The sequence below is a fragment of the Cornus florida genome, unplaced genomic scaffold (assembly GCF_030987335.1).
Source record: "Cornus florida cultivar Cherokee Brave unplaced genomic scaffold, ASM3098733v1 CherokeeBrave_3.0.0_Hap2_Chr09, whole genome shotgun sequence".
Taxonomy (NCBI): Eukaryota; Viridiplantae; Streptophyta; class Magnoliopsida; order Cornales; family Cornaceae; genus Cornus; species Cornus florida.
Genome location: NW_026775579.1, coordinates 9,046,976 through 9,058,935, shown reverse-complemented (window position 1 = coordinate 9,058,935; position 11,960 = coordinate 9,046,976).

Genomic DNA, 11,960 nt, shown 5'->3' with positions numbered 1-11,960 from the left:
AGTGGAGGAAGCTTCGTCAATTCCTCCGGAAAAATATCCAAGAACTCCATAACAACTGCTGGGTGAACGCGGCCTGAATGCTATCCTCGTCAGCTAACAGGCTAGCCAAGTAGGACCTGTGGTGACTCCAGTCACTGATACTGAAAATCATCATCGAGTGGGAATCACTCCGATCTCCCACGAAGTGAAAACAATCTCATTTGGGAGTGCAAACAGTCACCCTCCCACGGAAGCAATCGATCGTTGTAGGAAAGAATGATAACTAATCCATCCTGAGAATGACGTCAAAGCCCGTCATGTCGAAAACAACAAAATCAAACTCTAAAGTCCGCCCAGCTATCTCGATAGCACAACCCTGACAAACACAGTCCAAAAACACTGGACCCCAACTGGTGTGTCAATATAAAGGAAACCATCCTGCTGTGTGACTTCCAGACCCAATGAATGTGCAAATGAAGTAGATATGAATGAATGCGATGCACCTGTGTCAACAAGAACTCTAGCCCAAGAACTAAAAGCTAGAAAGATACCTCGAACAGTAGAAGTCCCAGTAGAGGTATCGGCCTGTGGCAGTGCATAAGCTCGTCCCTGAGCCCCAGATTGCTGTGAACTGCCCTGGTAGCCCAATTGATGTCCGAAAGTAGTAGGTGTGAAGCCTCTGACAGGATAAGAACCAACTAGCGGCGCTGCTGACTGCGGTGCCTGAGGCACCCTGAAACCTGACTGCACAACTGCTGACTGTGCCGATGCGACCTGTGAACCTATGCTACTTTGTGTCCTGCCTTACTATTTCGGACACTCTCCCCTAAAGTGACCTGGTTGCTTGCAGTAATGACAAGCTCTGCGAACCCCAATCGTTGAAGCTGTAGGCTTACTAGCCTGTGATTGACTGGCCTGTGGCTGAACCTATGGGCAGCGAGGCTTGATATGCCCCGGCTGCTGATAGTGGTGACAAATCACTCTCCGGGCTGACCCCGAAGATACTGCAACTACAAGTACAGACCGAGTCTGCTGTGAGTGTCCCTGAGTACGTGAACTGTCCCCGGCCTTAGCCTTCTTCCACTGACCCCCAATGGATACTGATGAAGCCTCTCCATGAGACTGCTTATATGAACCCTTGATCTTGAGCTGATCTCGGTCTTCTGCCTCAACCAACATAGCTTTCTGTACTACCTCCCCATAGGTCCTTAATTCCAATACTGAAATTCATGGTCTAATATCAAGATGTAACCCATCCTGAAACTTCCTCGCCCTGAGCTCCTCGGTAGCTACCATCTCCGATGCATAGCGGGAAAGAGAAGTGAAGCGTGTCTCATAGTCAATGACACTCATCCTGCCCAGATAGAGACCTGTGAACTGTACTCTCATGTCTTGCCTCATAGCCCTCGGAAAGAAACAGTCAAAGAATAATGTCCTGAACTCCTCCCATGTCATCACCTCCACATCGTGGATATTGTTTATGAACCTCCACCAGATATCAGCATCCCCCATGAACACAGAGGCAGTCAAGGAGATCCTTAATCGGTCCATAGGTACTGCCATGCTATCGAGCTTGTGTACCATGAGATCAAGCCATGACTCTGAGGCAAGCGAATCCATACTCCCTACAAACTGGTCGATTTTAACCCGCTGTAACTTCATAAAGTAGTCCAATGCCTCATTAGCAACTGGTGCCGGTGCTAGTGCCGGTATCGGAATCTGCATCCCTACCATATGCTGATGAAACATCTGCTGAATGGACTCTTACATCCCTAGAGCCACTCTCTGTGCAATCTGCTCCTCATAAGTCGTGCGCTCGTGGTGGATTAGGATCCACACGGCGAGGTCGAGCCCTAGGCCTCCTTGGACCCCGTGCAAGCCCGGTGTCTGCAACCTGCTCCTCAACTTACTCATCCACTCCAACGTGACGAGAAGACTCTCTGCGAGTCAAGACCATCGTGCTACACACATAAGGGATAAGGTCAATAACAATGCTAGTCATTAAGACCTAATGTAGCTCACGCTATGAATGTACGAAGCAAGTAGCACATAATACAAGCAAGAAATGTATGCAACATACAGTCATGCTAAATATATAAGTATATACAGCATGCTAACACCCAATAAGCATATACAAAATGCTAAGGCATACAAGCTTATACAACATGCTAAAACATTTAAGGTAGACTCCAAAACATACTACCATATAAGCACGTAAACATGTTATTAAATCAAAACATGTTATCAAGGAACACATAAACATATCATAGCATGTCAACAAAAGCATGATATGCACCCAAAACCCGTCATCCTAAGGTTTTCGAACCTAGGAGCTTTGATATAACTTGTCGTGACCCAAGTTTTTCAACCCGATGCGTCAGTGATGACCTGAAAGTTAACCTGATAACGGATTCAAAATGCGGAAGAAAAAGATGAAACTAAAGTCCTTTGAGACATAAATCAGCTCTAAGACACCAACGTGACATTCCAAGAAGCCACGAAACTTAAAGAGAGCAAAAAAGGAATTAGGAGTCAAAACGGGTAAAATTCGTCAATCAGGCCATAATGGTCAATTTACAATTGAGAAGGGAAATTTGACTCTAAATAAGTCAAATAAGGTGAATACTACCTAATCTAATCATTTCACAATATTCCAAGAGGTTCCAAGAACATTGGCCAAGAATCCAACAAAATGCCCTTTCCTAGTTTAAGCGAAAACTGACACTGTCCCACTAAAACATTAATAACTCCCACTATGATTTGAATCTAAGAATGGAATTAGTACGATTGGAAATCTGACTCAAAATCGTTGAGTTCAGGCTCAAGAATCACCCTATTTGGGTTAGAAACGAAAAAGTTATGATCGTTTGAAGTTGGAACTTCAGTGCTGAAACAAAATCTAGAAGACAGGTGTATGAGGGGAGTTTCGATCGACCGAAATAAAGTTTTGGACTACTAAACTGGATAAAATGTTTTCTGAAGACATGTTTTTAAGGGTTGGTTGGTTCGGTAGACTGAAATGAGGCCATCGGTCGACCAAACTAGAGTTTTGGTCGACCGAAACACCTCGAAAAGCTGCTGTAAGGCCTGCTATAAGCCTAAGGTGTTAAGGTTCAACCTAAGCTTTGAATCCCATGTTGATTTGGTTCAAAATTAAATGTTTAAAATATATTTTCAATGAGATATGGATGTGTGCACATGCCGACAACCTTAATATGAATTATTTATACATAAAACAACGGCTCATGGCCTCCTACACATCATTTACAAGAATCTCACATGCTAAACCTCTAAAGTTTGTTTAAATGCATTCTTAAAGCAAAAGATGGTACCAAATGACTACAAGTGCTAAATTAAACATGCTTGGCCCTTGGCCGCAATACATACATGTTATTTAAGCATTAAAAAGTATACTTAGGTACACATTACATATTTCAAGACAAAAATAACATTTTGCACCAAAATGAAACTACATGCTAACACTTGCATGTTTTCAAAAATACTACAAAATACATCAAGACTTTAAAGCAACTTAAGGATGTGATGCATCCTAAAACAAAGTTTCTTTACCTACAAAATCACCCAAACAACTAGGGTGAGTAATCAAGTTACTCGTAGGATGTGATGCATACGCATACCCTATAGTTTCAAGTACAATGTGAACCAAACATAGACCATCACAAGGGTGCATTCCACCTAACATCTATGTTTCCAAGGTACTCTAAGGGATCATCTTAAGCTATACCAATGTTTGAAATGATAAACACGTAGCATCCAAGTATAAAAGACAAGTACACTAACCACATTAAAACTAAGATTACCAAATCACAAGCTACACGAAATCCATGATTTACAACTTGGAAAGTAATACGAAATCAAATAATGGAAAGATTAGGATATGTGGCCACGAGACCATACAAGTTATTTTGGGTGATTACGACACACAAGGTACTACCTAGTGCGCACTGTGACTTAGGAGAATTCTTACCCTCCGTACTAGAGCCAAGCCCTATCCATCAATATTTCATATCCTTACAAGCTTCCAAAAAATCAACAAGTTCATGACATTTTTATAGTCTCAATGCATGAAACTACCTACCAAGCATAAGTAGGGTAAAACCACACAAACCATGCCCTAAGGTTTCATGTCTAAAGTGGCAAACTAATGACACTTCACATTATTCCATATGGATTTAATGTTAATCTAAGCCACAATTACTAATCTTGCAATATAGTAATTTACCTATAAGTAATTTCAAGTGCTACATACAAGATTTTCATACTAGACTTTCAATGAAATCTCCATTACTTAACAACATAAGTGCAATTTCAAGATATTCATAATAAACCCTCAATGAAATCACAAGTATTAGGCAAATCATTGAGCAATAACCTACCTATACAATTTAATAGTCATATACATGCTTTTATCCACAATTTCGAAGTCAAGCATATAAAATCTCTATTCACATGCAATTACAAGATTTTAAAAGGCATGTAATCAATATATATTTAGCTCCAATATATATAAAACCCAAAGAGGATAAACATACAACCACCCCTACCTCACAAGAGGATTATTCCTCTTGAATCCAAGGGAAGCAAAGGAATTTCAAGTTTTCCTTCTAGGGTTATGAAGAGGAAGGTGAGGCAAAGCTTTTGTATTCCAAGCTTTATGGTCTAAGGTGAGTGGAAGGGTATCAAAAATGAAGTCAAAGCTCTAAGTCAAGCTTTGCTCCATTGGTGGCTAAGTTAGGGTTCTTGAGAGGAAAGAGATAAGTGAATTAAAAGTGAAAACCCTAAGTTAAAATGGTGGGATTCTCCACTCACTAGGTGCTTTTGCACTACTTGTCACACACACACTAATGCAAGACCAAATGTGAAGCCTACACTTGTCATCATCCTAAGTAAACTTCTAAGACTTAATATTGAGCCTACACTTGTCAACCATCCATGCCAACAAGTGCTCCAATCCTAGGCCAACAAGTGGGTGAATATCCACCCTCCAAATGTCAGTAGATTATGTTTCCAAGTCACTCTACCCTAATGCCAACAAGTGGCACCATGAGAATGTGACACTTGTCACATTTTCCAATAATTGCAATAAGGTCCTTTTTGAAAATATTTGCCAAATTAAATTACAAAAAGGTCTCTAAGATGAAAAATAATTACTTTATTTAATTACACAAAAACCCCTCATGTTTAGAGTAATTAACAAAAGTTATGCATTTATGCCCTTTACAAGAAAAGTAAACATTTAACATGCTTTTCTATAAAAGTTAAAATGTAGATATCATGGAAATAAAATATCATGGATGTATGCAAAGCCGGAATCAAATCCGAGTACAAAAAGTGAGGTTATGTAAGAAAAAATGAAAAATTACTAAAGGACGAAATAGGGAAAAGACGAAAAAGAAATTTACCGAAAAAAGAAAAGTAGGGAAATTACCGAGTCACTACAACCTACACTCCTTAAAATGGATTTCATCCCCGAAATCGAATCGTACCTGAAAGAGAGAACAAATGGGGGTATCGGGAGCGAACCTCCTACTTGAGCTCCTAGGTAGCCTTTTCGACGCCGTGGTGTCTCCACAAGACCTTAACCAATGAAATGGTCTTGGTCCGCAAGACCTGCTCTTGTGAATCAAGAATCTGGACTGGACATTCCTCGTAGGTCACATCCTTATCAACAACGACATCTGTCCATCGTAGAACATGTGATGGATTTGGCTCATACTTCCTCAGCATAGAGATATGAAAGACGTCGTGAACCCTATCCTGGTTTGGTGGTAAAGCCAAACGATAGCAACTTCACCGACGTTCTCCAATATCTTAAATGGTCCAATGAATCTAGGAGATAACTTGCCAGTCTGTCGAAATCTCAAAAGTCCTTTGCGAGGAGAAATCTTAAGAAAGACATGGTCCCTTACCTCAAAAGATAAGGATCGTCTCCTCCTGTCAGCGTAACTTTTCTGTCTGCTCTGTACGTTAGCCAACCGCTGCCAAATCAACTTAATTTTCTTTGTAGTTTCAATGACAATGTCGGGACCCCGGGCAACAGTATCACCAACCTCAGTCCAACAAACTGGAGGTCTACAAGGTCTGCTATACAACGCCTCAAAGGGTGCCATGTAAATAATGGTCTAGTAACTGTTGTGGTAGGCAATCTCAACCAAAGGTAAGTAGTCCTCCCAATTACCTCTGAAATCCAAGATACAAGCCCGTAGCATATCCTCCAATATCTGAATGGTACGCTCTGACTGACCATCAGTCTGAGGATGGAATGCCGTACTGAAGTGAAGCCCTGTATCAAGAGCCTCTTGGAAACTCTGCCAAAAATAAGACGTGAACTGCGGATCCCTATCCGAAACAATAGATACAGGAACCTCGTGAAGCCTGACAATCTGTGTCACATACAGTCCACTTAGTCTCTCTGCACTGTCTGTCACTGCCAAACGGCATCATTCCCTGCCTGAGACCTCGGAAGTCCCATTATGAAGTCCATGGTGATATGCTCCCATTTCCACTCAGCTATTTGTAATGGTTGTAACAATCCTGCCGGTCGCTAATGTTCCGCCTTCACTTGCTGACAAGTAAGGCATCAAGCCACGAACTGTGAAACATCTCGTTTCATGCCCTGCCACCAAAACATTCGTCGTAGATTGTGATACATCTTCGTACCACCAGGATGAACTGCGAGTCGAGAGTGGTGAAAATCCCGAAGAACGTCTTCACGACAAGATAAAGGAATGAACATCATCCCCTTGTACCTGAGACCACCGTCTGAATGTAAGGTCCAACCCTCTACATTTTCACCACCTGAAATCCGAACATGGATGGCCTTTATCTCCCCATCCTCTAACTGTGCCTCAATAACTCTGCTAACAAGAGCCGGTTGAGGCACAAGACTAAACAAAATAGCCGGTGAGACATCCTCAGAAGACTATAAACCAAGATCTGCAAGTTCTTCTAGCATCTTCTATCGGTGAATGGAAATGCTAGCAAGAGTCCCCCGTGACTTCCTGCTCAATGCATCGGCCACTACATTGGCCTTACCCGGATGACACTGTAACTCAAAGTCATAATCCTCCATAAACTCAACCCATTTGCACTGTCTCAAGTTCAAGTCCTTCTGGGAGAAGAGATACTTGAGACTCTTGTGATCGGAGAAAACCTCAAACTTCTCTCCGTACAAATAGTGTCTCCACCCCTTCAGGGCAAAGATAACTGCTACCAACTCCAAATCATGTGTCGGATAGCTTAACTCGTGAGCCTTTAACTGTTGAGACCCATAAGCAACCACCAGTTCTGTCTGCATAAAGACACAACCCAAACCTTCCCGCGAAGCATCACAAACGATCACATAACCCAAACCACATTCAGGAATGATCAACACTGGAGCTGATGTCAACCTGACCTTCAACTCCTAAAAAGCAAACTTACAGGCCTTATTCCATACGAACTTGACCCCCTTGGGGGTAAGTCGAGTCATAGGTGCCACTAGACGAGAGAAATCCCGAACAAATCTCTGGTAATAGTCGGCTAGGCCAAGAAAACTCCAAATCTCAAACACTGTCTTCGGACGTTCCCAATCCATCACCAATTCAATCTTTGACGGATCTACTATAACTCTGCCCCCTGACACAACATGTCTAAGGAACTTCACTTCTGATAGCCAAAATTCACATTTCTCAAACTTGGCGTACAACTGATTATCCCTAAGGATTTGTAACACTGTCCTCAAATGATGCTCATATTCCTCCATCGAAGCTGAGTATACGAGAATGTCATCAACGAAAATCACAACAAACTGATCAAGATGGTCACTGAATACGTTGTTCATCAAGTCCATAAAAGCTACTCCAGTATTGGTTAAACCAAATGGTATCACCAGAAACTCATAATGGCCATACCGTGTACGAAAAGTGGTCTTGGATATATCCTCATCCTTAACCCTCAACTGATAGTAACCTGATCTTAAATCAATCTTTGAAAAACAAGTGGCTCCCTTCAACTGATCAAACAAGTCATCAATCCTGGGCAAAAGACACCTGTTCTTGATTATGACGTGGTTTAGCTTGCAATAATCAATGCAAAGTCTTAAAGACCCGTCCTTCTTTTTTGCAAAAAGAACCGGTGCTCCCAAGGGTGAAACACTTGGACGAATAAAGCCTTTAGCTTTTAAATCATCCAATTGAGCTTTCAGCTCGTCTAGCTCTGCTGGTGCCATGTGGTACAGTACTTTAGAGATTGGAGCAGTACCAGGAATGACATCAATGGCAAAGACAACTTCCCGAAGAAGATGAAGCTCTATCAACTCCTCCAAAAAAATATCTAAGAACTCTACAACAACTGCTCGGTAAACGCGGCCCGAACTGCTATCCTCGTCAGCTAACAGGCTAGCCAAATAGGACTTGTGGTGACTCTAGTCACCGATACTAAAAATCATCGTCGAGTGGGAATCACTCTGATCTCCCACGAAGTGAAAACAATCTCCTTTGGGAGTGCAAACAGTCACCCTCCCGCGGAAGCAATCGATCGTAGCACGAAAGAAGGATAACCAATCTATCCCGAGAATGACGTCAAAGCCCGTCATGTCAAAAACAACAAAATCAAACTCTGAAGTCCACCCAGCTATCTCGATAGCACAACCCTGACAAACACGGTCCAAAAACACTGGACCCCCAACTAGTGTGTCAACACAAAGGAAACTATCCCGCTGCATGACGTCCAGACCCAATGAATGTGCAAATGAAGCAGATATGAATGAATGTGATGCACCTGTGTCAACAAGAACTCTAGCTAAAGAACTGAAAACTGGAAAGATACCTCGAATTATAGAAGTCCCAGCAGAGGTATCAGCCTGTGGTAGTGCGAAAGCTCGTCCCTGAGCCCCAGATTGCTGTGAATTGCCCTTGTGGCCCGACTGATGTCCGAAAGTAGTAGGCATGGAGCCTCTGACCGGATAAGAACCAATTGGTGGCACTGCTGACTGCGGTGCTTGAGGCACCCTGAAACCAAACTGCACCACTGCTGACTGTGCCGGTGCGACCTGTAAACCTATGCCACTTTGTGTCCCACCTAGCAATTTCGGACACTCTCTCCTAAAGTGACCTGGTTGCTTATAATAATGACAAACTCCGTGAACCCCCTTCGTTGAAGCTGTAGGCTTACTAGCCTGTGATTGACAAGCCTGTGGCTGAAGCTGTGGGCAGTGAGGCTTGATATACCCCGGCTGCTGACAATGGTGAAAAATCACACCCCGGGCTGACCCCGAAGATACTGGAACTACAAGTACAGACCGAGCCTGCTGTGAGTGTCCCTGAGTACGTGAACTGTCCCCGGCCTTAGCCTTCTTCCACTGACCCCTAATGGATATTGATGAATCCTCTCCACGAGACTACTTATATGAACCCTTGATCCTGAGCTGATATCGGTCCTCTGCCTTAACCAACATAGCTTTCTGTAGTACCTCCCCGTAGGTCCTCAATTCCAATACTAAAATCCATGGTCTAATATCAAGATGTAACCCATCCTGAAATTTCCTCGCCCTGAGCTCCTCGGTAGCGACCATCTCCGGTGTATAGCGGGAAAGAGAAGTGAAGCATGTCTCATACTCAATAACACTCATCCTGCCCTGATAGAGACCTATGAACTGTACTTTCATGTCCTGCCTCATAGCCCTCAGAAAGAAACGGTCGAAGAACAATGTCATGAACTCCTCCCATGTCATCACCTTCACATCGTGGATATTAGTTATAGACCTCCACCAGATATCGGCATTCCCCAGGAACACAGAGGCAGTTAAAGAGATTCTCAATTGGTCCGTAGGTAATACTAAGCTATCGAGCTTACATACCATGAGATCAAGCCATGCCTCTGACGCAAGCGGATCCATACTCCCTGCAAACTGGTTGATCTTAACCCGTTGTAACTTCATGAAGTAGTTCAATGCCTCATTTGCAACTGGTGCCAGTACCGAAATATGCATCCCTGCCATATGTTGATAAAACATCTACTGAATGGACTCTGACATCCCCAGGGCCACTCCCTGCGCAATCTGCTCTTTATAAGTCGCGCCCTAGGCCTTCCTGTACCCCATATGAGCCCGGTGTCTGCAACCTGCTCCTCAACTTGCTCATCCACTCCAACATGATGAGAAGACTCTTTGCGAGTCAAGACTATGGTGCTACACACATAAGGGACAAGGTCAATAGCAATGCTAGTCATTAAGACCTAATGCAGCTCACGTCATGAATGCACAAAGCAAGTAGCACATAATACAAGCAAGAAATGTATGCAACATACAGTTATGCTAAATATACAAGTATATACAACATGCTAACGCTAAATAAGCATATACAAAATGCTAAGGCATACAAGCATATACAACATACTAAAACATTTAAGGTAGACTCCAAAACATACTACCATATAAGCACGTAAACATGTTATTAAATCAAAACATGTTATCAAGGAACATATAAATATATCAAAGCATGTCAACAAAAGCATGATATGCACCCAAAACCCGTCATCCTAAGGTTTTCGAACCTAGGAGCTCTGATACCACTTGTCGTGACCTAAGTTTTTTAACTTGGGGCGTCGGTGATGACCTGAAAGTTAACCCGATAACAGATTCAAAATGCGGAAGCAAAAGATGAAACTAAATTCCTTTAAGACATAAATCATCTCTAAGACACCAACGTGACATTCCATGAAGCGACGGAAGTTAAAGAGAGCAAAAAAGGAATTAGGAGTCAAAACGGGCAAAATTCGTTAATTAAGGGCAAAATGGTCAATTTACAATTGAGAAGGGAAATTTGACTCTAAACAAGTCAAATAAGGTGAATACAACCTAATCTAATCATTTCACAACATTCCAAGAGGTTCCAAGAGCATTGGCCAAGAATCCCACAAAATGCCCTTTCCCGGTTTAAGTGAAAACTGACACTGTCCCACTAAAACATTAATAACTCCCACTTTGATTTGAATCTAAGAATGGCATTGGTACCATTGGAAATTTGACTCAAAATCGTTGAGTTTAGGCTTAAGAATCACCCTATTTGGGTTATAAACGAAGAAGTTATGATCGTTTGAAGTTGGAACTTTAGTGTTGAAACAAAATCTGGAAGACAGGTGTATGAAGGGAGTTTCGGTCGACCGAAATAAAGTTTCAGATGATAGAACTGGATAGAATGTTTTCTAAAGACTTTTTTTTAAGGGTTGGTTGGTTCGGTAGACCGAATTGAGGCCATCGGTCCACCGAACTAAAGTTTCGGTCGACCGAAATACCTCGAAAAGCTGCTGTAAGGCCTGCTATAAGCCTAAGGTGTTAAGGTTCAACCTATGGTTTGAAAACCATGATGATTTGGTTCAAAATGGAATGTTTCAAACTGATTTTCAATGAGATATGGATGTGTGGACATTCCAACAACCTTAATATGAATTATTTATACATAGAACAACGGCTCATGGCCTCCTACACATCATTTAAAAGAATCTCACATGCTAAACCTTCAATGTTTGTTTAAATACATTCTTAAAGCAAAAGATGATACCAAATGACTACAAGTGCTAAATTAAACATGCTTTGCCCTTGGCCTCAGTACATACATGTTATTTAAGTATCAAAAAGTGTACTTAGGTACATATTACATATTTCAAGACGAAAATAGAATTTTACACGGAAATGATACTACATGCTAACACTTGCATGTTTTCAAATATACAACAAAATACATCAAGACTTCAAAGCAACTTAAGGATGTGATACATCCTAAAATAAAGTTTCTTTACCTGCAAAATAACCCAAACAACTAGGGTGAGTAATCAATTTACTCGTAGGATGTGGTGCATGCGTATACCTTATAGTTTCAAGTATAATGTGAACCAAATATAGGCCATCACACGGGTGCATTCCACCTAACGTCTATGTTTCCATGGTACTCTAAAGGATCATCTCAAGCTATACAAATGTT